The 25,419-nt window shown below is 36.1% G+C and overlaps 1 long non-coding RNA gene across 1 annotated transcript; it reads left to right on the top strand.

Moving 5' to 3' along the window:
* The first annotated feature begins 14,269 nt into the window (after positions 1 to 14,269).
* On the top strand, positions 14,270 to 16,158 carry LOC137071830 (uncharacterized). The gene is made up of 4 exons (XR_010904512.1): positions 14,270 to 14,396; positions 14,581 to 14,702; positions 15,216 to 15,336; positions 15,777 to 16,158. It is a non-coding gene; the product is annotated as an uncharacterized lncRNA (long non-coding RNA).
* The last annotated feature ends 9,261 nt before the right edge of the window (positions 16,159 to 25,419 follow it).

The following is a 25,419-nucleotide window of genomic DNA, read 5'->3' as shown; positions in this document are numbered from 1 at the left end:
AGGGGCCCTCTGGTGGCGATCGGTGGGAGCCACAGAGGCTTGATTTGTGACAATATTACACTGTAAACCCTAATGTTGTCTTTACTTAAACAAATCAAGTAAACTTGACTAAATATTACTAGTTTAGTCTAAAAACTCAGACATATAAGTTAGTATAACTTATTAACCAACAAAATACATAAACTTAAGATTTCAAGTTGTATGAACTCAAAATCATAAGTAATTAAAATAGCTCACTCTGGTCTTGCTTTGATGTGATTGGCCATGCAAGGAGTTCTGTCTAGCAACAAGATAACTAATTCACTGATTGGAGGACATTTACAAAAGGCGGTCCTTTTCGCCTCATCTGTTGCTTGTTGCTGATTCAAATTAAGATGGAGACTTTTTCATTGTGTGCAATCTTAAATTCGGTAAGTAAAAATTTGTAAGTTACGAAACCTAACAATAATACGTGACTAACTTATAACCAGATTGACTTTATTTCTGTTTTAATGAAAACAATAGGTTTGTAGGAAGTCATCATGATGGAGATAAGTGTTTGCTTTAGTTGGGCTCTTGACAAATGATAATGTAACATTAGTGTTTCTCTGCACTGTAAAAAATTATTTAGATAAAAAGTTACCTGGTTGGCTTAAAATTTTGAGTTCATTGAAATTCAAATTTTGAGTTAATACAATGAAAAAAAATTGAGATTCGACAACCTTTATTAAAATATTATTAAAAGATTTTGTAAGCACATTGGGTAATTGTGTGTGTGTTATTTCTGATGACGCAGTGAAACATGCCAAATAGTGCTATTTTCAAGATTTATCAATTTTTTTATGTGGTTCAGATACAATAATATTTTGAGTTTCTATTTATTAAACTAATTTCCTTCCTTGTATCAACTCAAAGTTTTAATTTCAATAAACTCACAATTTTAAGGCAACCAGGTTACTTACTTTTTTTAAGTTGAACCAACAAAAACCAGCCAAAATTTTTTACAGTGTGGCTGCTTTGTGTTTGTGAGACATCTATGTGAAGTAACAAAAAGCCAAGAGTAAATATCATCAAGTGATGTTGTTTATTAATTGATGATGATAATAATATCATCATGTATATGCAGAATCCCTGATCTTGTGCAGAGTCCAAAGCTTTGGATGTCAAAGCAGTTATTAATTTTTTTATGTGCACAAAATGTTTAAATCTATGGCATAGGTTAGACATACATACATATCACTAATCTGCGTATGAATCTCTACAATGGTGACAAAAATCTTTTAACAATAGTATAAAAATTCTGATAAACGGATCATAAAACAAGCTACAAAAACATCAGAACAAAACAGCAAAAGTAACAGCAAATAGTAAGAGTTCAAAGAAAATGTGTTACAATTTAGACGCATAATTTATTCATGCCGCAATGCATGTTGGGAACAATGGGGAAGTTTGATTGGTTGTACCCAGCATGGTGTACTGAACTGGTGTACCCAGTTTGGTGAACTTAACAATTTAAGTACAGTGAATGTGAGCACCAAGTTAAGTAAACTTAAATATACAAGTTTTAGGAGACTCCATTACTCAATTGAATTGAGGGAATCACTTGCCTCAAATCATTTGAGTATTCTCAACTTATTAGGGTTTACAGTGTAGAATGATTTCTATGCATCACGGACTGGAGGAGTAATAATGATGCTGAAAATTCAGCTTTGCCATCATTGGAATAAATTACATTTAATAATATATTTAAAAATAAAGTTAATATAGTTTAAATTCTAATAATATTTCACAGTATTACTGCTTTGTGATCAAATAAATGCAGCCTTGGTATCAGGGTTTTTCCTGGGTCAGAAATGGTCTTCGGTGGTGGCTGACCAGTCATAGAGTGGTCACACACACACCCCAACAGTAAAAGTACCTACCCGCGTGATCTGTGAGCCCGACAATAAATGTAAACAATTTTTTTGCTTTTTGTTGCTCATCTAACTTTGATATCTCATTATGTATGATGTCTTGATGTTTGTTTCTTTAGTTCCTCATTTTTACACAGTTTGCATGGTTTACTGTTTCATTATTTTTGCAACAATTATTAAAAAGCAGCATTAAAAACTAACCCCTCTTGTTTAATGGGGTAAGCACACTTAATTCTCATTTCAGAGGTGTTGTGAGTAAATGATTACACACCGATTCGTGAGTTCAGTGTTAGACAGATCAGTTCATTAAAATGAATCGGTTCAAATGAGTCATTAGTTTGCGAATCGGACAAAAGCGGACACGTTATGTGTGAACCCAGACTCGTAAAACAACGCAAAAGATTGATCACAGAAAACACTTCATAAGGATATTTTCCTGTTTATTTGAAAGTATGGTTCATGTCAGCTGCGTGTGCAAAACGTCTTTTAAAAGAGGTGCGATTTTTGAGCACAATTCTACGGAAGAGGATTAGGGCCAAGCAAAAAAAAAAAAAAAAAAAAAAGCATCTCGAGATTAAAGTCATTATAATGCGAGATTAAACTCGTTAAATTTCACACAAAAAAGTCGAGATACAATCTCGAGAATAAACTCATTAAATATCGAGAATAAAGTAGTTGTGTTTCGAGAAAAATCTCGTTATATTTCGAGAAAAAAAGTCAAAATAAAATCTTGAGAATAAACTCATTAAATATTGTGAATAAAGTCGTTGTGTTTCGACAAAAAACTCGTTATCTTTCGTAAAAAAAAGTATAAATAAAATCTTGAGAATAACGCATTCGATCAGTGTTCATTGCATAGCATACTGATAGAGGACATTAATATATTTTGTCATAATTAGCTAAAGTTGATAGTATTTCTTTGTTACTGAAAGAAAGTCTGAAATATAGCTTGACTAAGTGATCCAACTCTGCCATGTCCTCTATCAGTATGCTATGCAATGAACACTGATCGAATGCGTTATTCTCAAGATCTTATTTCGACTTTTTTTCTCTAAATATAACGAGTTTTTTCTCGAAACACAACGACTTTATTCTCAATATTTAATGAGTTTATTCTCAAGATTTTATTTAGACTTTTTTCTCAAAATATAACGAGTTTTTTCTCAAAACAGAACGACTTTATTCTCGATATTTAATGAGTTTATTCTCGAGATTGTATCTCGACTTTTTTTCTCGAAATTTAACGAGTTTAATCTCGGATTATATATATATATATTTTTTGCTTGGCCATAATCCTCTTCCGTACAATTCACATCCAGCAGTAATTCAGAGAAAATATTGTGCGAACGCGCCACGTGGCGCACGGATTCAGTCTTCAGACCTTTTACCATTTTGTCAGTTCTGTTGATTTTGATATGCGCGAGTGAGAAAGAGAGAGAACGGTGATGGTTTTGAAGACAGAGAGAGCACGCGGCTCTCTGCTCGTTAACTGAGTAAAGGAGAAAAATAAGTCACACGCATTAGTAATCTACATCAATTTATAAATCACAATAACTCATCAAATAAGGCTTTGGCGGGACAAAAATTTGCTTTGGCCCCCGCCAAAAAAATTCAATGTAGGAAAAACCCTGGCATAGAACATTTTAAAAACTTGAAATAAATTTTGATTTCACTGACTGTTTATGGAAAAAGTCCCAGATTCATACTTTGTATTTTACAGACACATCCCCAAAGCAGCAGACCTCAGTCTTTTGTTCAAATTTTATTTCTTGTCCAAACCAATGGACCCAGTAACAGTACATTTTATTCATAAACACTGTGTTGTTTAAATGTCCAGTTCACTGAAGGAATTATGAAATTCATGTAACTGCACAAATGTCATCAAGGGTGAAGTTCCAGATCTTGCGGGTTGGTTGTGAATATTAGATTTTGGTGGACGCTTTACCACTGCAATCCCAAATATGCTCTTTAAAATTCAACTGCATGCCTGGATATACGCTCAGTTGTAGCGCTCTCCTCCATTATCTGCTATGACCATAGAACATATACACAAACATCTCTTTTAAATGAAATTTTGTATTTGACTTGACCTTCAAAAAGTCCTATAATAAGAGCAATGCTTTATCACTTCAAAAGCTAAATTTGGGCTGCTGCAGTAGATAGTGCGGAAAATGAAGATCGGCCCAGAGGCTTGAATGCATTCAACTCCAAAGCGAATTCTGTTCTGCCCATGGCAAATACACGGCCATCCCACTCTGGCCATGTAGGTGAAGGGTGAGACTGGAGAGAAACAAAGAAATCGAGAGGGTTTTTACATACAGACATGTGCAAGAATGGAAAGAACATCACAGAAATCAAGCCTGTCCACCCACATGTGCTTCCCATCTGTCCTGTCACGCACAAAAATCGCAGTCTGCTTTCAACTCCCTACTTTTCAAGGTGCAAATGGGATTCTCCTGGAAATCACTAGACACCTTGACTATGTAGACAGTGAAGATGAAAATAAATGAATTTAAAAAACAGATGCTACAAGTTTTGCTTCCTAAATAGTATTAAAAAATCACAATTTGTGTATCAAACCACAACAGCCTTCTGCATGGTGAACTTACCCTGCATGTTGACTAGCTTCAATAAAGTATCTTCTTAAAGGGGTCATACACTTTTTCTTCCCTAATTTTGTAACATTTTTGCAGCTGAAATACTCGTGTGAACACTATGTTTTTTTATTACTATTACAGCTGCAGAGAGGGTCGATTATAGCATTATATTTTGATTTTTTCAGTGATAAAAATCCTGATGTGAACAAAAAATGTCTTAATATGGCTTTTTAGACAGAAATATGCAGTACTCTTGAAATAAACGTTTTGGATAGTACCTCTTGGTGAGGTTAAAGACTTTTCTCCATTTCATCAAGAATGCAATGAATTCAACTGTAAGGTGCTCAGTCTCTCTCTCTCTATTCAATACAAGCCACGACTCTCCAGGGAAGGCGACTGAGGGAAAATCCACTTTAAATTCAAATTGGTTCATGGGATTCCCTGTTGTTATTGTGGCCACAGAGCATGGGGAATGAAGCTGAAATGGCTTTAAATGGGAAATGAACTGCAGACTCAAGATGAAATATTTTGTCAAGCTCCGGCAAGGCATAAGAAAAAAAAGAGACAAACCACTTGACCAACAATTATCCAGAGACCAGTAGAAGTACTTCAACCAACATGCACATCACCAGAAATCCCGCACATCAATTCCATGTCATAGCTGTGACAGCCTATAGACTCACAAACGAAACATGAATGTACACAGATATTCCATTGTGTGACACAATAGACACTAATGTATACAATAATACCAAAACATAGGCTTCTATTATTTGTAAGTCTCTAGATAAAATAATACATGTACATGAGATTAAATACTTTTTATTTTATAAATGAAATAAAAAGTTTATTAATTTTGTTACACAAATGTAATATTTTAGTTATATTTTTTAATTTGATGTATTGTATTAAACCATTGCAAAAGTGCTAATTTAAAATAAAATGTGTCAAAAACAAGAAAAATGTAGGCCATGAGTTCACTGCTGAGTCACACCTAATTAATAACTCCTCATTTGGGGGAGGAAAAAAATGTAATATAAGGCTCCATATTGCAAAATCTTACATATTTGGAGCCAGGTGATGGTAGAGCCCTTTGGGCATCAATCCATGAAAGCTATACATTCTATAATATTAGGATATGTGTTATTGCGTTTGCCTTACTTAAACAATTTAGTGTAATTTTTGGTTGAAGTCATCTGAATCAAATAAGGGCAATATTTTTTATTTTCAAATGCAGTAAAATAATGTGTTTAATTTATCTATTTAGCTTCAAAATGAATGGCATATCAACAGTGCTAATTATCACTCCAAAATCGAACTGCCAAAATATGGAAATGTGTATGTATCAGTATGGAGAAAACAGCAATGACTAGTCAGTTTGTATATTTCTTCAGTAACATTTCCATTGCACACCAAACTGTAAACAGTAGAGTGAAGAGCAAATCCAAAGATTTGACGATGCCCAACTCCATTAAATATACGAAGTTAGCTTTACCCCAGAAGGCACCATATTCCCCTGAAAATTTGGCAGGCCTACAGATTGTCTCAGGATGATTCAAGTTACTGATTGCCTGAAGCCTTTAAACCATCAGCAAAGAGCTTTGAGGTAGGCCTCAAGAGAGCCAAAGAGAGAGAGAGAGAGAGAGAGAGAGAGAGAGAGAGAGAGAGAGAGAGAGAGAGAGAGAGAGAGAGAGAGAGAGAGAGAGAGAGAGAGAGAGAGAGAGAGAGAGAGAGAGAGAGAGAGAGAGAGAGAGAGAGAGAGAGAGAGAGAGCACACTTCTTGAATATGCCATTGCATTTCAGGAGGAATACATTTCACCCTGTGAGGAGAACAGCAGGGAGTGATTTTTTTTCTCTCTCTCTTTCAAACACATCATATGTAAAAAGCTCTAATTGTTGTAAGGGCAAGGGCAATAAACTACATAGAAAAAGATCTAAGAACTTTTAAAAACAATTCAAAACCATTTATACAACTAAATGAAAACACAAGTTCAATGGGGAATCAGAATCTTCTAAAGACGTCCAAAACAGCATTAATGATGCCACAAGTCTTTTGATTGGTAAACCAAGTAGTTACGGTCTTGGCAGGCATGCTAGAATTATACACTGTAATGACAAGTGGCTTTGTCTCATTGTTCTAAATACACATAATGAATTCATGTTTTTAAAAATGATCAGCTCTTGTGGCTTTGAGATACTGTTTTCAATTTGGTTGGTTCCAGTTTTGTGATTCTTCAATGGCATCACTGTCATGTGTGCTACATGTATTGTAACGACAAAATCACAAACAATGACAAAATATTGTAATGACAAAGTTTGTTTGTTTTTCGTGAAATATCAGGACACCAATGTGTATAATGACATGGGTTTGAAATAGGTATTACAAGGAGAGGCTGAAATATGAAGACATTGGCCATGTCCCCACTTTTTTTTTGAGAAAGTAAAAATGCAGAATGTTTCCCGTGATGGGTAGGTTTAGGGGTAGGGGCAGTGTAAGGGGATAGAAAATATGGTTTGTACAGTATAAAAAACATTATGCCTATGGAATGTCTCCACATTTCACAAAAACAAACACGTGTGCGTGCGTGCGTGCGTGCGCGTGTGTGTTTAAAACTCAGGGGGTAATATTTTTATTTAAAGATATCATTTACCTCACCCTCAAACCAATCCTGCATGACTTCTGTGGGACATTAAAATATATCTCTGGAAGAATGTTTCAACTGTCAAAGTCAAGGAAGCCCAGTGTTTCTTGAACCCAAAATATCTAACTTTACATTGTGCAGAACAAAGAAAGACATTGAGACATTGGCCTCCTCGTTTATGTCAAAGCTATTTGTTTCACATCATAAAAGAAAACAATAACAGTCTTACATTCTTGGTAATTAAAACAGAAAGGGACACAATCTTTACACTTTATCTAGCCTCTAATAATTTGACTGTCAACAATCATACAAAGATGGATGAGGGCCAAATTGTTGATAACTCCCTGCCAAAAGAGAAATATTACTCTCGAGTCTTTGATCTAATGGACTTACCACTTGCAGAAGGTTCGAGTTATTTGTCTTGCCACAGCACAGACACAGAGATGCTTGACTACATTTGACCTATAGTCAGCAGCTGGGGTCTTCACAGCTGCTTGCTTTTGTAGACACCTATGGATTTGATTTTTTTTCTCTCTCTCTCCCTTTCTTTTTCTCTCTCTCTCTCTCTCTCTCTCTCTCTCTCTCTCTCTCTCTCTCTCTCTCTCTCTCTCTCTCTCTCTCTCTCTGTTACTTTTATGTTGTAGGATCTTAGACCATCACTTTCATACAGCCCAATTACTAGGACAATGTCTAAAGATGAAAGCTGTTTTATCTTCAGGATTTAAGTAGATTTCAAAGGATGAGGAGGACTTTTGATTATAAGATCCATTTGCGGCTTTTTATAACATATCAATGTTGACTAAGCCATAGGGGGCTTGAACAACACATATAGTCCACTCATGTTTAGCTTGCATCTTCATTTGATGGGTAAAAATGCATACTGAAAATTGCTTCTACTAGTTGTTGTCAAGAACAAGGACCTTCTGGGGCTGCTTCATCTTGGAGTTGAAAAGAAAGACAAAAGGGTGGAGGAAGAAAAATAAAATAAACCCCCTTAAAGCCAAACTAATTTTATAAACTGAATAAATTGTGTACACAAAATGTAAAATTTCATGACAAAATGCTAATGTAGTTTGTAAATATGAAGACAAACATCAAAATCAGCGAGTTTCTAGCTTTCAAACCAATGCCAGTCCTAGACTTCTGGAGGCCCTAAGCAAAACCTTGTGAGGGGGCCTATGTCAGTGTGTTCATAAAAAAAAAAAAAAATGACCCCCAACCCCATGTTCTTTCAGAGCAGTTTCATTGCCAACAAATAACAGTGAGTTAAAACAATTAAAAAAAAGGACAAATACAAACAGCAGGACGAATACAAAGGAATTTTTTTACAAATTAAGCAATTTAGCCTACTAATAATAGCCTACTATACAGAAATTGAATAATCAAATGTAAAAAAAAGAAGAATACGCAAGAATTCTTACTTCAAAAAATACTGCAGTCTTCACAATGTAAATTAACTCTTAAAGACCTAGAACATTTTTGGGGCGCCCGACATGCTTCTACATTTCTTTGTTTCTCTCACCCATTCTAGCAGTTACCATCAAGTGCTATATATCATTTTAAACAGGAGAACTTTCTTTCTATGAAGTTTCTATCTAGCTCATTTAATGTCCCAATTTTACATTTATTTATTCTGAGAAAGGATAAAATTAATATAATTTCAAGAAAAATGGCAGCAAAAATTTGGCATTTTTACTGTGAACTCAAAAATCTTCATGATGTTTGGATTTTCTTCCTTTAGAAAGTTAGACTGGGCTGTTTTAGACTTGATGTTGTCTACATGTAACAATCCCTCAGAAAGTTATAGCCATTTATTATAACATTATTCTAGGCGTTTCCAGTTGTTGAGCCAAAACAATGTAGATGTGTAACAATGCAACAAGTTGTGACCAACAAACCATGCAATAAATGAACAAACGGTGCAAATAGTCTTCTCAGACACAAATTGAGGAAAATATACTGAGTAAAAATGGCGGAAAACAGAAACTACACACAAATACTGACTTTTGTGTGCTGTGCTATGTGAAAGAGTGCTCTGCATGCGTTTATTTCCCTTTGTTTTCATGCATGCAAATTCATACCCACTTTAACAATAATTTTTCAGAGAAACATGTGATTGGTGCATGGTTCAAAAGACCAAACACTGTGTTTATTGGTTGAGTTGATGACAGTTTCAATAAATCTGGGCTGGGGGGTGGGACTAATGATAAAAAAGCATTTCTGTTTGGCTCAGAGGAACAACCCACATGCATTTCTTTGACAAATCAATGCTGCATATTTTGATGACACATCCACGTTGACTACGGAGCCTCTGAATGATCAATTGCGAGAAATGTAATACTTATGAAATGCAGAGATTCTCCTCTTGACAGTGCAGTTTACAGCATATAGATTGGAATAGCGGTTTAAAGGTTGTTAAACATTTTAGAATGATAGTTATTTTTAGCCGCGGGTGGCTGTCTCAGTCAACATAGCAATTTTAGAGTGGCTTTTTATTGTGGCCAGTCTAAGGCATACCTGTGCTATAGTCACGCTGTCTAATCAGAATCTTGTTATGCCACATCTGTGAGGTTGATGGATTATCTCGGTAAAGGAGAAGTGCTCACTAACACAGATTTAGACAGATTTGTGAACAATATTTGAGATAAAAAGTCTTAGATCTTTGAGTTCAGCTCGTGAAAAATCAGGGGACAAAAACAATTCAAGTGTTGCATTTATAATTTTGTTCAGTGTACACTCATTCTTATCAGTTCCTAAAATTATTTAGTGAAGGTGAATGGTTAATTTTATTGTTTGATAGACATTAAATGACATGGTGAATGACAGGTGTTTTATTGGCTGCTGTCACTTTAAAACTAAATGCATAGATTATACTGACAAGCATTCAATTACTTTCCTGACTGTTTATGTTCACTTAAGACATAACTGACAGTAAAACCTGCCGAGACAGACATATTTGGCATGTATATTTTCCATCTCCGTATTTTCCATCTCCGATCCCACACACGTTGCCGGTGGCACAGCTTCTTCTTCGCAAATCAAAAACTTTAGTGTTGCGCATGCCCGTCAGGAGTCTCTATATTAGGTCATGTTACATGATTAGACTGATTTGGATGACAGAATGCAGCATCATGTTTTCATTATTGGAAGCCAAAATCAAAAAACAAAAGCCCTAGTCATTAAATCATATTTAAAAGCAAGGGGGCCCCACCAACATGCATACTTTGCATATAGGGAGGATCGGCACTGCCTAAAACTTATTTTGTGCAATGAAATTCATACAAGTTCCTTCTGGTTCTTTAAAAGAGGCAAGGGCTTATACTAATGAGAGCGGAAAAATGACAAAGATGTAAATCCCCTAGGGGGCTCAGTAAGCATGGCCCACATGAAAAACTTTTTTCTTTTTTTTAAAATCACAATTAGCATAGGTATATAGGAGAAAAAAAATGTATAGGGGTGAATGTACTTTTAATGGCTTTTCTATCCAGTCTGTAACAAAATGCTCATTCCTTGACAATAATTTTTCCTTGAAAATGATTGTCCGGATCACATACAGCATTTTTTTTCCACATAATGTTTTTTTTATGCTCAGTTTTTTGCTTCAGCATGTCCCAAAATGCATTTTGTTCACATTCAGTAGGTGTAATTCATTCAGTCCACGAAATTAGTCAGGTTACACTTGGCGCTCCATAGTAAACCCTCATCAACCTGAGGTAATTAATATTTTCACATCATATTGTGGTGGATGAGAAGAAGAAACAAAATTTATTAAAAGTCTATTCCAGCCCTTATCCTTGATATACCTCTTCACTAACTTGTTTTTGAGAAAATGCTATCTAGCTGTCTCAGGCAGCCCTAAAGAAAGAAAATATATATTTGCCGTTCTATAAGCACAGATGATGCCTGGGGCTAGTACATTCTTTGCATAGTATAACTCCGACTGTCGTGGTGAGTTCCTGAGCCCTGCCAGTGACCATGAGCGCAGTTATTATACAGCAATATGCATCTATAATGGCGCCTATTGCGCAAAATCCGTCTGTTCGACTGACATTCTACTCTGCTATCTTGATGTCAAAAAGGAATTTAGTTCAAAACAAGACATAAAAACACAAAGGACATCCTGGAAGCAATATCAGACAGTGGTCAAAGAGGCATTTTTTTAAATAATTGTGGCTCTGAATCGATATCCTTTAAATGTAGTTTTCTAGTTATACTTGCAAAGCAGGAGTTGTTGCCAGTAGGGATGTAAGAAAAACAACCTGTAAAAACAGACGTATTCTCTTGTGTAAGCCGGTTGCTGTCTGTATAGCTCACCACTTGTGAAAGGTCAGGATTCATAGTAAACAACTTGTCTTTGGCAGTAGGACTCACGGCCAACGATCTGCATACCAAGAATATTTACACACAAACCTCACAAACAGCCTGCTCTTGCCAGTAAATATGCAGCTAAAATACTTACGGGCTCAAATGTAGAGATCAAGTCATGAAGGCAGGTAGATTCAAGTCTTGTCAATAAAGCAAATAAACTTTTTACGATTGAATTTTTCAATCAAATAATTGACTAGGTCCTGTAACATGACGTTTACAGTTTAGAGACTCTGTGAAAGGTCTTAACAAGTTATCTTTCCTGTGTTGGCATATTTCCTACTGAAACAGGAAAGAAGCATTTTGTCCCGCATTTTTAAAGAAGCCAATAGGCTGTAGTTACATCACAGTCAAGAAGGTGCCAGGTGCTGGTGTGGTATTAGTGGGAGGGACATTCTCATTAGACAGCATGATAGGACAAAAAGGTGCAGTGCAAGATGAGTCATTAAATTTGTTTTTAGATTTCCAGGATGAGCAAAACTGAATATATTTAAATGAACATCTGCTAAAAGAAAGATGGCCTAAAATAACACAGATGGACTAAAAGAGACAAAACTGTATTTTTGATTTAATGGGGTCGTTATAACAGTGATTCTCAACCTTTTTGACATAAAGATGCAGTATATCTAATTTAGAATTTTTTTACATTATTTTACATCAGAGTTAGATTATTTAATATGAATTATATATATTTTAAATTTAAAAGCGTTTAAGTCATCCTGCACCCCTTGCCCCAAGTGGGTTTCAGCCCCACATATTATTAAATATGTTGACCTAAAGCAGCACTATGTATTTTTTCGCCGCTAGGGGTCGCAAACCTATTCAAAACAATAATAAATGTGCAGATTGAATGAGCTTGAAATCCAACACAGTCTCACCCCTACTCGTCAAATGTTGCCGAACGGTCAAGGGACCCTGACGTGAGCTGTTGACGCACAGGGTACCCCTAAATCGGCATTTTTCGACGTACTGGGTAATCCACTGATTTCAATGAGAAACCTAGGACGTCATAAACAGACGTGTTGGGCATGTGCATGTTATCGTCATGATGGAATTTATTGGGTTATAATTTTTCCATTATGACATGTTGGAGTGTGATTCTCAATTTAATCAGCCAGCACAATTGTATTTACATTTATTTACGCTATGATACACGTTTGAAACAGTAGTCAAACCCCACCCCGCCCTAAACCTACCCATTTGCGTATTATATGATATAAAACACAGGCTGTAACAGACAACAGGCACACTTTATTGAAAAAGTCCAACAAGGACTTTCCGAGTCCAAAGTCCAACCGAGGCCAAACGATTGAATTGTGCGAAGAAAAGACCCAAAAGCAATCACCGTCTCTATCCGCGGCGCGCGGCGCGCGGCCCGCGCCCGTGCGTCACACTGAAGACGCCACAGGCAGACCCCTCGGCGTCACGCGATGGACGAACTGGGAACCCAATTGCTTTCAGTGGGAAACCTTTGGCGTCAACATTAGACGGCAATTCTATCGGTATGAAATCGCGCTGAAGAAGTCTCATTCAGAACACATCGCGATGTTTGGCATCAGATCACGTGTGCCACATGTTGGTGAGTAGGCATACACATTATGCCCTAATATTTGATATAAAGTATTTTCTGCTTGTCGTTATCGATCATGTTCAGTCACTGCATTGTATCTGTCATCATCTCCACTGAGGCTTTGCATTTCTTTGCTTTCTAAATAAACACACCTTGCTAATAGGGTAACTGTCACGTGACGTGCTATAGACCTTTAAACAGTTGTTAATATTTAATAATAATTACTAGTGTAGTTCCAACGTGGCATTTGTAGTAGAAGCACAATAAAAAAAAAAACAACACTTGCCACGCGTTTACCACAGTATTGGTAGTTTTAATGTGATATTTGTTGTAAATAAACAGTAGCCACAACAATTACCATGCTTTAAATGCATTTTAATGTAAAATCCAAATATTGTTATTTAAATAGTATACTTTATAATGCTATATATTATATATTATGACTTTTTTCTCTCTTTCTTTCTTTTTTTTTTTTACCTGAAAAGACCAAAAGGGCCTCTCGGACTCAGTCAACCCATTCTTGTTTGTGGAGAAGTAACAGAGAAAACCGAAAGCTGCAACAGCAAATATTTGTAATGGTATGTATGAGTTGGTTTGAACCCTTTATCAAACATTTTTTTTAGCATTTGTTGTTACTTATTCTTACAAATCCTATAGCTCAATCAGTAAGAACATATTCCCAAAGTCTTAATAATTCACAAGATTTAACAAGTTGTCAAATTCGTATGATTCTCGTACATATAGCTCTGAAAAAAATTAAGAGACCACTTAACATGGATTTCTAAATGTTAAGTGGTCTCTTAATTTTTTTTTCCAGAGCTGTATTTGTATATGAAGAGTTCAGATGCAAAAGCCTCAAAAAGCCACTTCGGTCACATGACATCAGATATTCGATTATTTTTTCTTAATCAGATCAGTTGCACTGTTTATAACGTCCCGTTTGCATGTAAATAATTTATGTGATCACAAAATCAAGTGAGTTATCTACATTTTCAAACAAATTCATATGATATAGCTTGCTATTATATACTTTTAATAATGGGAATGCACACATATCTGTGAACTTACTAAATACATGTATTTAACATTTAATTATGCAATGTTTTTTTACAGCAAGAAACAGTTATGTATGAACTCACAACTTGCATGCAATGTAATACAATTTCCTCTTTCTTTCTGTCTTGCAGGATTACTTGCAAATTACTTTTATTTATTTATTTTTGTTTAAAAGATCTCTACAATATCAAACTCAACAGCTCTTTTAAGAGTCAACCCTCACAAGAGCTTCTAGTGATTCTCAGCGAATCTTGCCGTAATCAGCCCTTCACAGGTAAAGTTGAATATTATCAGTATCAGTATATATACTAAAGTATATACAGTTTTAATATATATACTAATCAAATGCTCACCTTAATCTTATGATAAATTAACTTTATTGTAACTGTCTTAATTTATATGTTTTAAAAACAATAGTATTTGCTTCACAGAGTAAGTGAGACTTTCTTGTTTTACAGAAGAGAAGAAAGACCAGACCTTATATCGAAGCAAGCTAAGAAAATAAGTCATTTGTTTAGGGTGAGGAAGGAAGATGGACATCTTGTGCCCGAAGAAGACAGAAAAGTGCGCAAGTCCATTGGTATGTCTTGTATTGAAGCAATGCTGTAATATGTAGTACAAAATTTGATGTTGATCTCTCAAAGGACTATTCATTTCAACAGTGATCATTCTTTCTACTCTGATAAAATACGTACCATTATTCATGTCTAAATCTTTTAATAACTCCTAAAATAAGCAAATGAGGTTCTGTATCTTGGATTTATTTAAAATGGTAAATATTTGTTTTCCCTTTTTGATACAATTATTATTACACTTTTGGCCTTCAGTTCTTAAAAACTGCACCGTCTGTTTGTCTTAGATAAAAGCAGACAAGTGTGGGAAAAAGCATTTAGTTGTTATAAACTCCATGTATTTCTCCATTGTTTTGTAGACCATGGATGGTTCTGGGTAGCTTTAGAAGATAATGAGTTGGGACATATTAGGAATCAAATAGTAAATGTTCTTTGAATTATGTGTAATATCTGGTTAGTTCTTTGGCTTGAAACAAGGCCTTATACTCCACAGACTAAACACATTGCATTTGTGTTTTAAGATGGATAGCAAGAGAAGGCACAAATTCTACAGGAAAAAGATGTGCTGCCAAGGAGGAATACAAGAGGCAAAAACTCTGCTCTCTGAGAACTATACATGGCCATGGGTGCTTCATAAGCATGGTAAGTCTGGTGCCTGGGTACCTATTTCTTAATTCTGTCCATGAAAGTTGTATTGCAGTATTTTAACAATTTTATATTGTAAAGGCTATCACAAGTGATGCTCTTGAAACAAGTAATTAAAGAAATCTAGCATCACTGACAAAGGCTCAGAAGAGACCATGCCTTTCTAAAAGATCTTTTAAAAGATCTACTGTTTAAAAGGTTGCTGTTGATATGGGTAAATTAGTTTTTGTTCAGTACTTGGCTAATATTATGGGCTGCAATATTATACATAATGCTTCAATGTGTATATTATTTTATGTACTGACTGCTGCTTTGTAAATTTAAATCAGGAATTGGCATTTCTGCCCATTTTGAGGTGGAGAGTTTACTGAAGAACATAGGTTAACCTGACTGTACATTAAACTTAATCTGAATTGTGTTTGTTGTTTTACTTTTAGACCAGGACTGGAGAACACCGGATTATACGACTTCTTCCTCTGGTTGAAATAAGGCTACACAACATCAGTGATCACATCATCTGTACATTGATTATACTGTAGGGTACAAGTGGGCGAACTGTTTAGAAGAAGAAGAACATGAACATGATAGAGGGAAGAGACAGAAACCAGTCTAGTTGTAATAATGAATCATTATTTTCCAACACTATATCAAATCTGTTTTCTGTATCATAGTTGACTGGATGGGATTATGTGGCACTCATTTGTGTGGCTTCAGCAGCTGTGAATGGATTAATATGATGTTAATGTGTTTTTTAAAACCCATTTTTATTTATCTTGAATCTTATTTGACTTTATTCTACTTTATTAACTGTATACTGTATCCTCCAATAAAGTGTTGAGTGATAAAGTATGGTGAGTATTGTGTATGGTGTTTGGTACAGTAAATACACATTCAACCAGTTTATTTAGGTTATCTAATTAATTACCAAGAATATTTTACTTGAGAAGTAAACATTTTTTATCTGGTTATATTATATTTGGTACAATGCTCCAAAAAGTTGTATATACTTGCATGCTGTGACAAGTATGTCAGTTTTCAGTGAAATAAAGGGAAGGATTACAAACACTTCAAGCCTAACTGAAGATGATCCATGTTGATCATTCTGGTACATCTACTACTGCAATAAAAATTAAAGCATGCACATTTTCGATGCCAGGTACGTGAAGAGGGTGTAGATGAAATTGTGACAATGTCTCTTGTTATTTTACTTAATGGTGCATTGTCCTATATTTAATAGTAATAATGAAGTGTAAATAATATAAATTGTTTTTGTTTACTCTGGAAAATGGATAATGGCAAGTTGTTGCAGGTTCATCCATTATATTTATTAGTGTTTATCCATAAAAGAAAAGAAAACTTAATAATTATTATTTTAAAACATTTCTTTCAAATATTTCTGTATTTCATCAGATGGTCTTACAATATCAAAACCTATACACAAGCATGACGTTAGAATAGAAAAGACAAAATACTCTGATATTTAAATGTGACTCAAAGTTTGTTGTCCGTGATGAGGAGAATATATCTGTGTATGTTGTACTGCCCTTACACCTCCAGGGACCCAGTAGTGGCCCCTGGAAGAGCAAAAAAAAAGCATATTTCAAATGGCTTTAACTCAAAGTCTGGTTAGCGTATCACAGAGAAAATTGGCAGGACAACTGCATATGCAATGTTTACTAAATAATGTTGGCCACAGTTTTCAGACATATATGGAAAGCTGCCATAAAGGTTTATTTAAAAGTGCTCACAGTAAAATATACAATTTCAGCTTGGCCCTCATATATGTCATAAAGGTTTACACAATGAACATATTTTAATATCCAGTTGTCCATTAAATATGTAATTTACTTAACATTTATTGTTTCATTATGAAACCTTTTAAACTACATTACCCATATATCTGTCATTGTATCAATGCAATGGGAAACATGGCGCTGTAGTTCATAGAAGTGTGCTGAAATGCTTAGGGTTAGGGTTGGGTTCTCAGTAAAGGAGTCATTTCTCACAACATAGCGACACTTTATAGTTAGCTTAACGTATAACTGACGTAATAATAACACCAAAACATACTTTGTAACATGAAACGCCGTTTTATATGGTTAAAACAGATAGTCCAATCACAGCGCGTTCTGCGATAAAGTCACAGCCAATGACAACCCAGCTGAACAGAGTCGTCACACTTCCTTGTCCATTTATGGTAAATTATATCACATCTCATCCGGTTCAACTGAAGGGGTAGATTCCTTAAATATTTAATATTTAGGCTGCTAAATATTTATTTATTCTAATTAAATAATAAAACTCACATTTTAAAACGAAAGTCTTCTTTGTGTGGTTAAACTGATGCATAATAAATATATTTGAAAGAGAAACCTTTTTCTATGCAATGGTCTACAAGCATAAACTTCTTTAAGCCATCCTTTACAATCTGACCTCTTGGAATTAAAACAAATATAACAAAAGCACAATGAATGCACACAATTTTGTAAGCATATTCCAATATTTAATGTCAAACAGTTTAAATACAAATGTAGAGCCCATATATATATATATATATATATATATATATATATATATATATATATATATATATATATATATATATATATATATATATATATATATATATATATGCAAAAAAATAACATTTTACATTCTAAACTTTAATACTATATATTTGCAATTATTGTTCACTTTTATTGTAACTAAATTAAATGCCAATTAAAATAGTTGATGATTATTGTAAATGTTAACCATTTTCAGTAAGAAAATACTTCTATAAAGTACATTCATGTTACAGTTACATTAACAAGGTAGTGATATAATGATAGTGAAATAATGATAGAGGTAGTTATGGTGGACATGTACTTTAGTGACCATTGTAATAAAAGTTTTAATAAATAATTAATGATTTCAAAAGGTATTAACTCTCACTATCTTCATTTGTTCAAACAAACAACAAATGCAGAAATATACATTGGACTATGGCATCATGAAGTCAATGCATGACTAGAACTAGTGGATGGCAATAGATATGTCCTTCACTAAAACTCCTGATGATAAAGGCATAGGCAGACATCAAGAACAGTTTATGAATATTGGTTCTGCATATATCAAAGAGATCATAAGACTCCACAGACTCCATGTGAAGACTTTGAGACACTGTGACAGAGCAAAGGGTGCACTTCACTGGACATGTCCTATGCATGTCCAAACAACAACACCCAAAAACACTTATGAAGTGGACACCACCAGGAGGACGCACGAGATAGGGAAAACCAAGGAAGATATGAGACAGATGTTTCACGAAGACCTCAATGCCGGTGTTCCATGAGAAGATGTGAAAACGTGGCCACAGATCGAATATGTTGGAGGACACATGTTGCCCAATGTGCCCAGGACAGGACATGATGATGATGTTGTCAGTTTATACATAACTGTAGGATTTATTTCTGTAAAAAACGTTGCATAATTAAATGTTAAATACATTTATGTAGTAAGTTCACAGATATGTGTGCATTCCCATTATTAAAAGTATATAATAGCAAGCTATATCATATGAATTTGTTTGAAAATGTAGATAACTCACTTGATTTTGTGATCACATAAATTATTTACATGCAAACGGGACGTTATAAACAGTGCAACTGATCTGATTAAGAAAAAATAATCGAATATCTGATGTCATGTGACCGAAGTGGCTTTTTGAGGCTTTTGCATCTGAACTCTTCATATACAAATACAGCTCTGGAAAAAAAAATTAAGAGACCACTTAACATTTAGAAATCCATGTTAAGTGGTCTCTTAATTTTTTTCAGAGCTATATGTACGAGAATCATACGAATTTGACAACTTGTTAAATCTTGTGAATTATTAAGACTTTGGGAATATGTTCTTACTGATTGAGCTATAGGATTTGTAAGAATAAGTAACAACAAATGCTAAAAAAAATGTTTGATAAAGGGTTCAAACCAACTCATACATACCATTACAAATATTTGCTGTTGCAGCTTTCGGTTTTCTCTGTTACTTCTCCACAAGCAAGAATGGGTTGACTGAGTCCGAGAGGCCCTTTTGGTCTTTTCAGGTAAAAAAAAAAAAGAAAGAAAGAGAGAAAAAAGTCATAATATATAATATATAGCATTATAAAGTATACTATTTAAATAACAATATTTGGATTTTACATTAAAATGCATTTAAAGCATGGTAATTGTTGTGGCTACTGTTTATTTACAACAAATATCACATTAAAACTACCAATACTGTGGTAAACGCGTGGCAAGTGTTGTTTTTTTTTTTTTATTGTGCTTCTACTACAAATGCCACGTTGGAACTACACTAGTAATTATTATTAAATATTAACAACTGTTTAAAGGTCTATAGCACGTCACGTGACAGTGTTAAATTACCCTATTAGCAAGGTGTGTTTATTTAGAAAGCAAAGAAATGCAAAGCCTCAGTGGAGATGATGACAGATACAATGCAGTGACTGAACATGATCGATAACGACAAGCAGAAAATACTTTATATCAAATATTAGGGCATAATGTGTATGACTACTCACCAACATGTGGCACACGTGATCTGATGCCAAACATCGCGATGTGTTCTGAATGAGACTTCTTCAGCGCGATTTCATACCGATAGAATTGCCGTCTAATGTTGACGCCAAAGGTTTCCCACTGAAAGCAATTGGGTTCCCAGTTCGTCCATCGCGTGACGCCGAGGGGTCTGCCTGTGGCGTCTTCAGTGTGACGCACGGGCGCGGGCCGCGCGCCGCGCGCCGCGGATAGAGACGGTGATTGCTTTTGGGTCTTTTCTTCGCACAATTCAATCGTTTGGCCTCGGAATAGTTGGACTTTTTCAATAAAGTGTGCCTGTTGTCTGTTACAGCCTGTGTTTTATATCATATAATACGCAAATGGGTAGGTTTAGGGCGGGGTGGGGTTTGACTACTGTTTCAAACGTGTATCATAGCGTAAATAAATGTAAATACAATTGTGCTGGCTGATTAAATTGAGAATCACACTCCAACATGTCATAATGGAAAAATTATAACCCAATAAATTCCATCATGACGATAACATGCACATGCCCAACACGTCTGTTTATGACGTCCTAGGTTTCTCATTGAAATCAGTGGATTACCCAGTACGTCGAAAAATGCCGATTTAGGGGTACCCTGTGCGTCAACAGCTGACGTCAGGGTCCCTTGACCGTTCGGCAACATTTGACGAGTAGGGGTGAGACTGTGTTGCGAAATCATGGAACTTGTCGTCATCCGATTGATCTAATAATGTTTATGGGGAAATAATGTTTATGGATGAGTAAATGCATTCATTTTTTTAACATGATTGTGGTATGAAGATGGACGTGATTACTAATAAGAGACAGATATCAGCGCCACCATGAGGACAAGGTGATATAAAGAAATTGACAGGCGACTTCAAGATAAATTAATGTGTTGTAAATCTGTTTTTAAAAAAAACTTTTTTATTTTTCATTTTTTAAATAAAGGTTTCCGAGTGGTAATCTGATATTTGTGTTTTTGTTGTACTTACCCTGTAAAACTACATAAAACAAGAAGGGAAACAAGGGGAAAACAAGAGCCACTTTAATTTACAACCCGCACATTCATACTTACCCTGTAACTACATGAAACAAGAGGGAAACAAGAAACACTTTAATTTACAGCCCACAGATTCGTACCTACCCTGTAAATACACAGATAATTACCCCTTAATTAAAAAATACTTACAGTACAAATAATTTGTTAATTTCCGTGATGGTTACCCCTTTGTTTCCCTTAAATACCTTGAAATTAGGGTTCAATTCTCCCTATTAACTAACTATTAAATATGACGTTTGCCTCAATAAACTCATAATTACTACTTATTAATAGTTGTTGAGTTTAGGAATTGGGTATGATTAAGGGATGTAGAATATAGTGATGTAGGATAAGGCATTAAAGGGTTACTTCAGTGATTAGCATATGGCTTTCTATAAACCCTGGAGTATATTCGAATGATCGTGCTCATGGAAACGGTGCGGCCGGCAGAGCAAAGTGATTAATTTTTTCTAATTATTTTAATTCCTATGAAAGGTAATCTTCCAAAGGCATGATCTAAAAATGCGCCAGACTGAACACGCGCTAAGAACTACTGCTGTGTGCGTGGACGCGTTTACCTCAGCTCTCATCACGAGAGCTCATTCAGCTCATCGCTCCTGCTGCGTTTGTGCTGAAACTTCAGCGGCTAAATCACAATATATCGAACAGACACTTTCAGTTTTTAATTGTAGCATCTGTTCTCTAACTGAACTGATTTTATGAAGATGAACATGGTGTTGGGAAAGTAAAAGTGATTCAGTAGCGGTGGCTTTGGGAATGGCCTCACAGGGCAGCGAAGCATTCTGGGAATTTTAGTCTTTTATCCCCATGAGACTAAAAACACATTGTCTGTCTTTTCTCAGTCTAGAAAACGCCAAATTCAAAAATAATTTCACATTTCTACTACATTAATGACCCAGTTTAAATAATTTAGATTTTATAAAATGGATGCGTGGATAAAAGCGTCTTCTAAATTGTTTTAAATGCTGTCATTATACCGCCATTGTATGTTTCATGAATATTATACATATCAGTAAATTATACATATCAGCAAATACGACAAATCACTTTGTATTGTTAAAAGATCTTCCCCCATATCTAGCATACCTTTCAGGGCAGGCGTAAAAAAACAACTCTTCAGAGGCATTTGACCATTTTAAGTGAAGGCTCAGCGTTCCCTTGCACCCCTGTGGCAGTGCCAAGTCCACCATCTGGTGCAGTCCTCTGATCCATGCAGGAGCACTCACGGCTGGGGAGAGAGCCTGTTTCCTGGTCCCCCGTCTCTTCAGGCTCCAGGGCAACCATCAAGCTTTCAATCAGTCATCACAGAGACGGCATCCCCACCAGTCGCCTTTGAGACCACCTGGCAGCATACATCACCAGATTTGCATAAAGGTGGAAAAACAGGCAAAACCAGTGATGCTTCAAAGGAAGGTGTGATAACAAAAGAAAGAGTTTGTGAAGCAGTTTGAAATCGAACTAAAAATAATCTAACTTTGAAATCTAAAGAAGCCATGGCTTCTAAATGTGTGGCTTTCAGCTCATTTAAGTCCATCTATATATGAATGAAAGTGTACTACTAAAACATGATTGAATTAACTTCAACATTTCTCTTCAGGGGAAATGGACTGCACACATTGCTGAGTCATTTTGCACTCAGGGAACATCCCTCCCACTGACACATCCTAAAACATTATTGTCCAAGCTGTGAGAAACTAAAACCAGTCCCACTTTATATTAGGTGGCCTTACTATGTACTTACATTAAAAACAAATAAGTAAAATGTACTTATTGTGTTCATATTGTATTGCAAAACACTTTTGCTGATATTTAGGTGGAATACAGGTAAAGTTAAGGGTAGGTGTGGTGGTGTTTAAGGCTTAGGGTTAGGTGTAAGGAAAGTGTTAAAGGGGTGATGAATTGAGAAATTAACTTTCCCTTGAGATTTTGATATATAAAAGTACATGGTAATATAAGAATATCCTCTAAGTTTCAGAGCTGAAAACTTCCTTGGTCGTAAAAGAAAAGTTTTTATAGACACCAGGCCCAGAAAACAAGCTTGTGCTACATTCTTATCGTCCTACTCATCATAGCGCTACGAAACACCGCCTCTACAGCGCGTCTAATCCAGTAGCCTCATCCACCGACTCATGGAGCTGATCGGCTCATGCTAGCCAACAACAATAAACATGAGGAGGAACACAGTCGCTGCATACGTTTCCTTCTGATCCTAATATTAGGAATGTGTGGTTGAACTTTTAAGTTCAAGCTCACGTGGGGAACACATGTTCACTTGATTTCACTGCGGGATCGTTTGTAAACAAATCTCCGGTCGATGCTGGATTTGGATCCGACAGGAATGGTGCAACACACTTATGTGAGTAAAATGTGTTTTGTAATAGTATTGCATTGTTATAGATTGTTTTGCTTATGTTTACATGTCCAACAGAAACATACTCTTAGCACGCTGGACTCAGACACGTATGGGCCAGGGCTCGCAAAGCCCGGCAGGCCGATGAATCTCATAATATTCCGTTCTTGATCTGTGCTATTGTCCCTCTTGACTTGACATTTGAAGGGCGGCACGCACGCACATGTGTGTGTGTGTGCGCGCTGTTCGCGCTTATATCAAACGATTTTGCGGGCTTTGTGTAATATAAAAATAATAGTCCAATCATTCGCAGGTGGATGAGAAATAAATCATTGTGTTTGTTTGATAAAGGAACAGGAGGGTTCAGGAGAGAGCCTCAAAACCAGTGTAGAAAATAGCCTATTACTTATTGGTTATGATGTTTTTGAATGTACAAACCACATGAACATTATTAGTTGACCTCAGACAACAGTATAAAAAAATTAAAAAGCCAGTTCATGACACCATTAACATTGTAATTTTAAATGTAAAAAATCTGATTTAATTACATGCAGCTAATTTTTCAAATGTAAGTACAATGTAAAAACATATATGTACAGAATAAGTGCATTGAATCAAATGATTCATGTAAATGTTAGTAAAAGTTAGCCAGACGTGGTCATACTCAATTCTTATTCAATTTATGGGGCGTGTTTCAACCGAACCAGGAAAGACCTCAGTTGGATAGACCTACAACCAATCAGAGCAACGAAGCGATGCATTACATTAGTTGTCAAATGTCAACAGAGCTCAACTGCTGTCAGTCACTCCCATTCCCGGACTCCATTTCCCAGGATCCTCCCTGTCTCACACCTGAAATCACTCCCTCATCCTCTCTCCCGCTCTCCCCGGATTCCCAGCACCTGGTCCTCGTCATTATCACTCCTTTATGTTTGGACTCACTTCCCTCACTCCTTGTTGGTTCTGAACTTTTGTTTAATGTGTGTGTTGATACTGTTTCTTTAGAAGATTATCGCCAGCGTGTTCTATGTATTCTGTTTGAGTTATCTATTATTAAAGAAACCCATTTAGTTTAGATGTCTTGTATCTCTTTTTGCCTGATGACACCACACGTAACAGAAGAACCGGCCAAACTGACAAGACATCTGAGGCAAGATGGGTATTTTCTTTGTTTTATAGGCCTGTGGGTGGGGAACAGAGGGGTGGAACGCCAGCCCAGGCAAGGAGCCCAGTCTCGTCCTGGATCCCAACCTGAGTGACAGTACTGGCCATCCTGGGACTCCTCGTATCCCCATGGCTGCCCAAAGCTCCGGTCCCGCCATGGCCGCCCCAGGCTCCGGACCCGCCACAACCTCCCCAGGCTCCGGAGGTCCTAGTCCCGCCCTGGGGACCGCCATACCCATCTGCACCTCCCTCGCACCTGAGTGGTGGTGTCCAGGGTGCCCATTCCCCATGTGCAGGTTGAAAACATGCGGAAATGGCTCCCTCTGCTGGCTGTAGTCTTTAGCCTTTGGGCAAACATTCCTCCTATGATGCAAATATCGTCAATTTGCCTCATGGGAGGAATTTTTCCAAAAATAAAATGCATAAATCTCTCCTCTCGGGGATATGAGGGGGGAAGCACAATCATTTGATTATACTCCAGGGTTTCTACTGATACAAAGCCATATGCTAATCGCTGAAGTAACACTTTAAACGGAGCTATGGTGAACAATGTAAGTCTTTTAACTTCCCAAATTAATTTCTATGAAAGTTAAGCTTGCAAAGCCATGAACTGAAACGCACCAGACTGAACTCGCTTTGTGAATGTATGCCGCGAATGTAGTCGCAATTACCTCAGCTCTCATTATGAGAGCTCATTCAGCTCATTTATGTGACTCCTGCGGTTAGTGCTCAGAGCTGTGATACTTGCGCGGTGACTCACTCATTATATTGAACAGACACGTTCAGTTTTTAATTGTAGTGTCTTCTCCAACTCAGTCACAGTAATCAAGTTGGTGGCTTTGGGAACGGCCTCACAGGGCAGCGAAGCATTCTGGGAATTGTAGTCTTTCATCCCCATGAGACAAAAATACATTTTCTGTCTTTTCTCAGTCTAGAA

Source organism: Pseudorasbora parva, chromosome 3, assembly GCF_024679245.1.
Source record: "Pseudorasbora parva isolate DD20220531a chromosome 3, ASM2467924v1, whole genome shotgun sequence".
NCBI lineage: Eukaryota > Metazoa > Chordata > Actinopteri > Cypriniformes > Gobionidae > Pseudorasbora > Pseudorasbora parva.
Note: the sequence above shows the minus strand (reverse complement) of the source record. Positions and strands in the feature narration are given on the sequence as shown.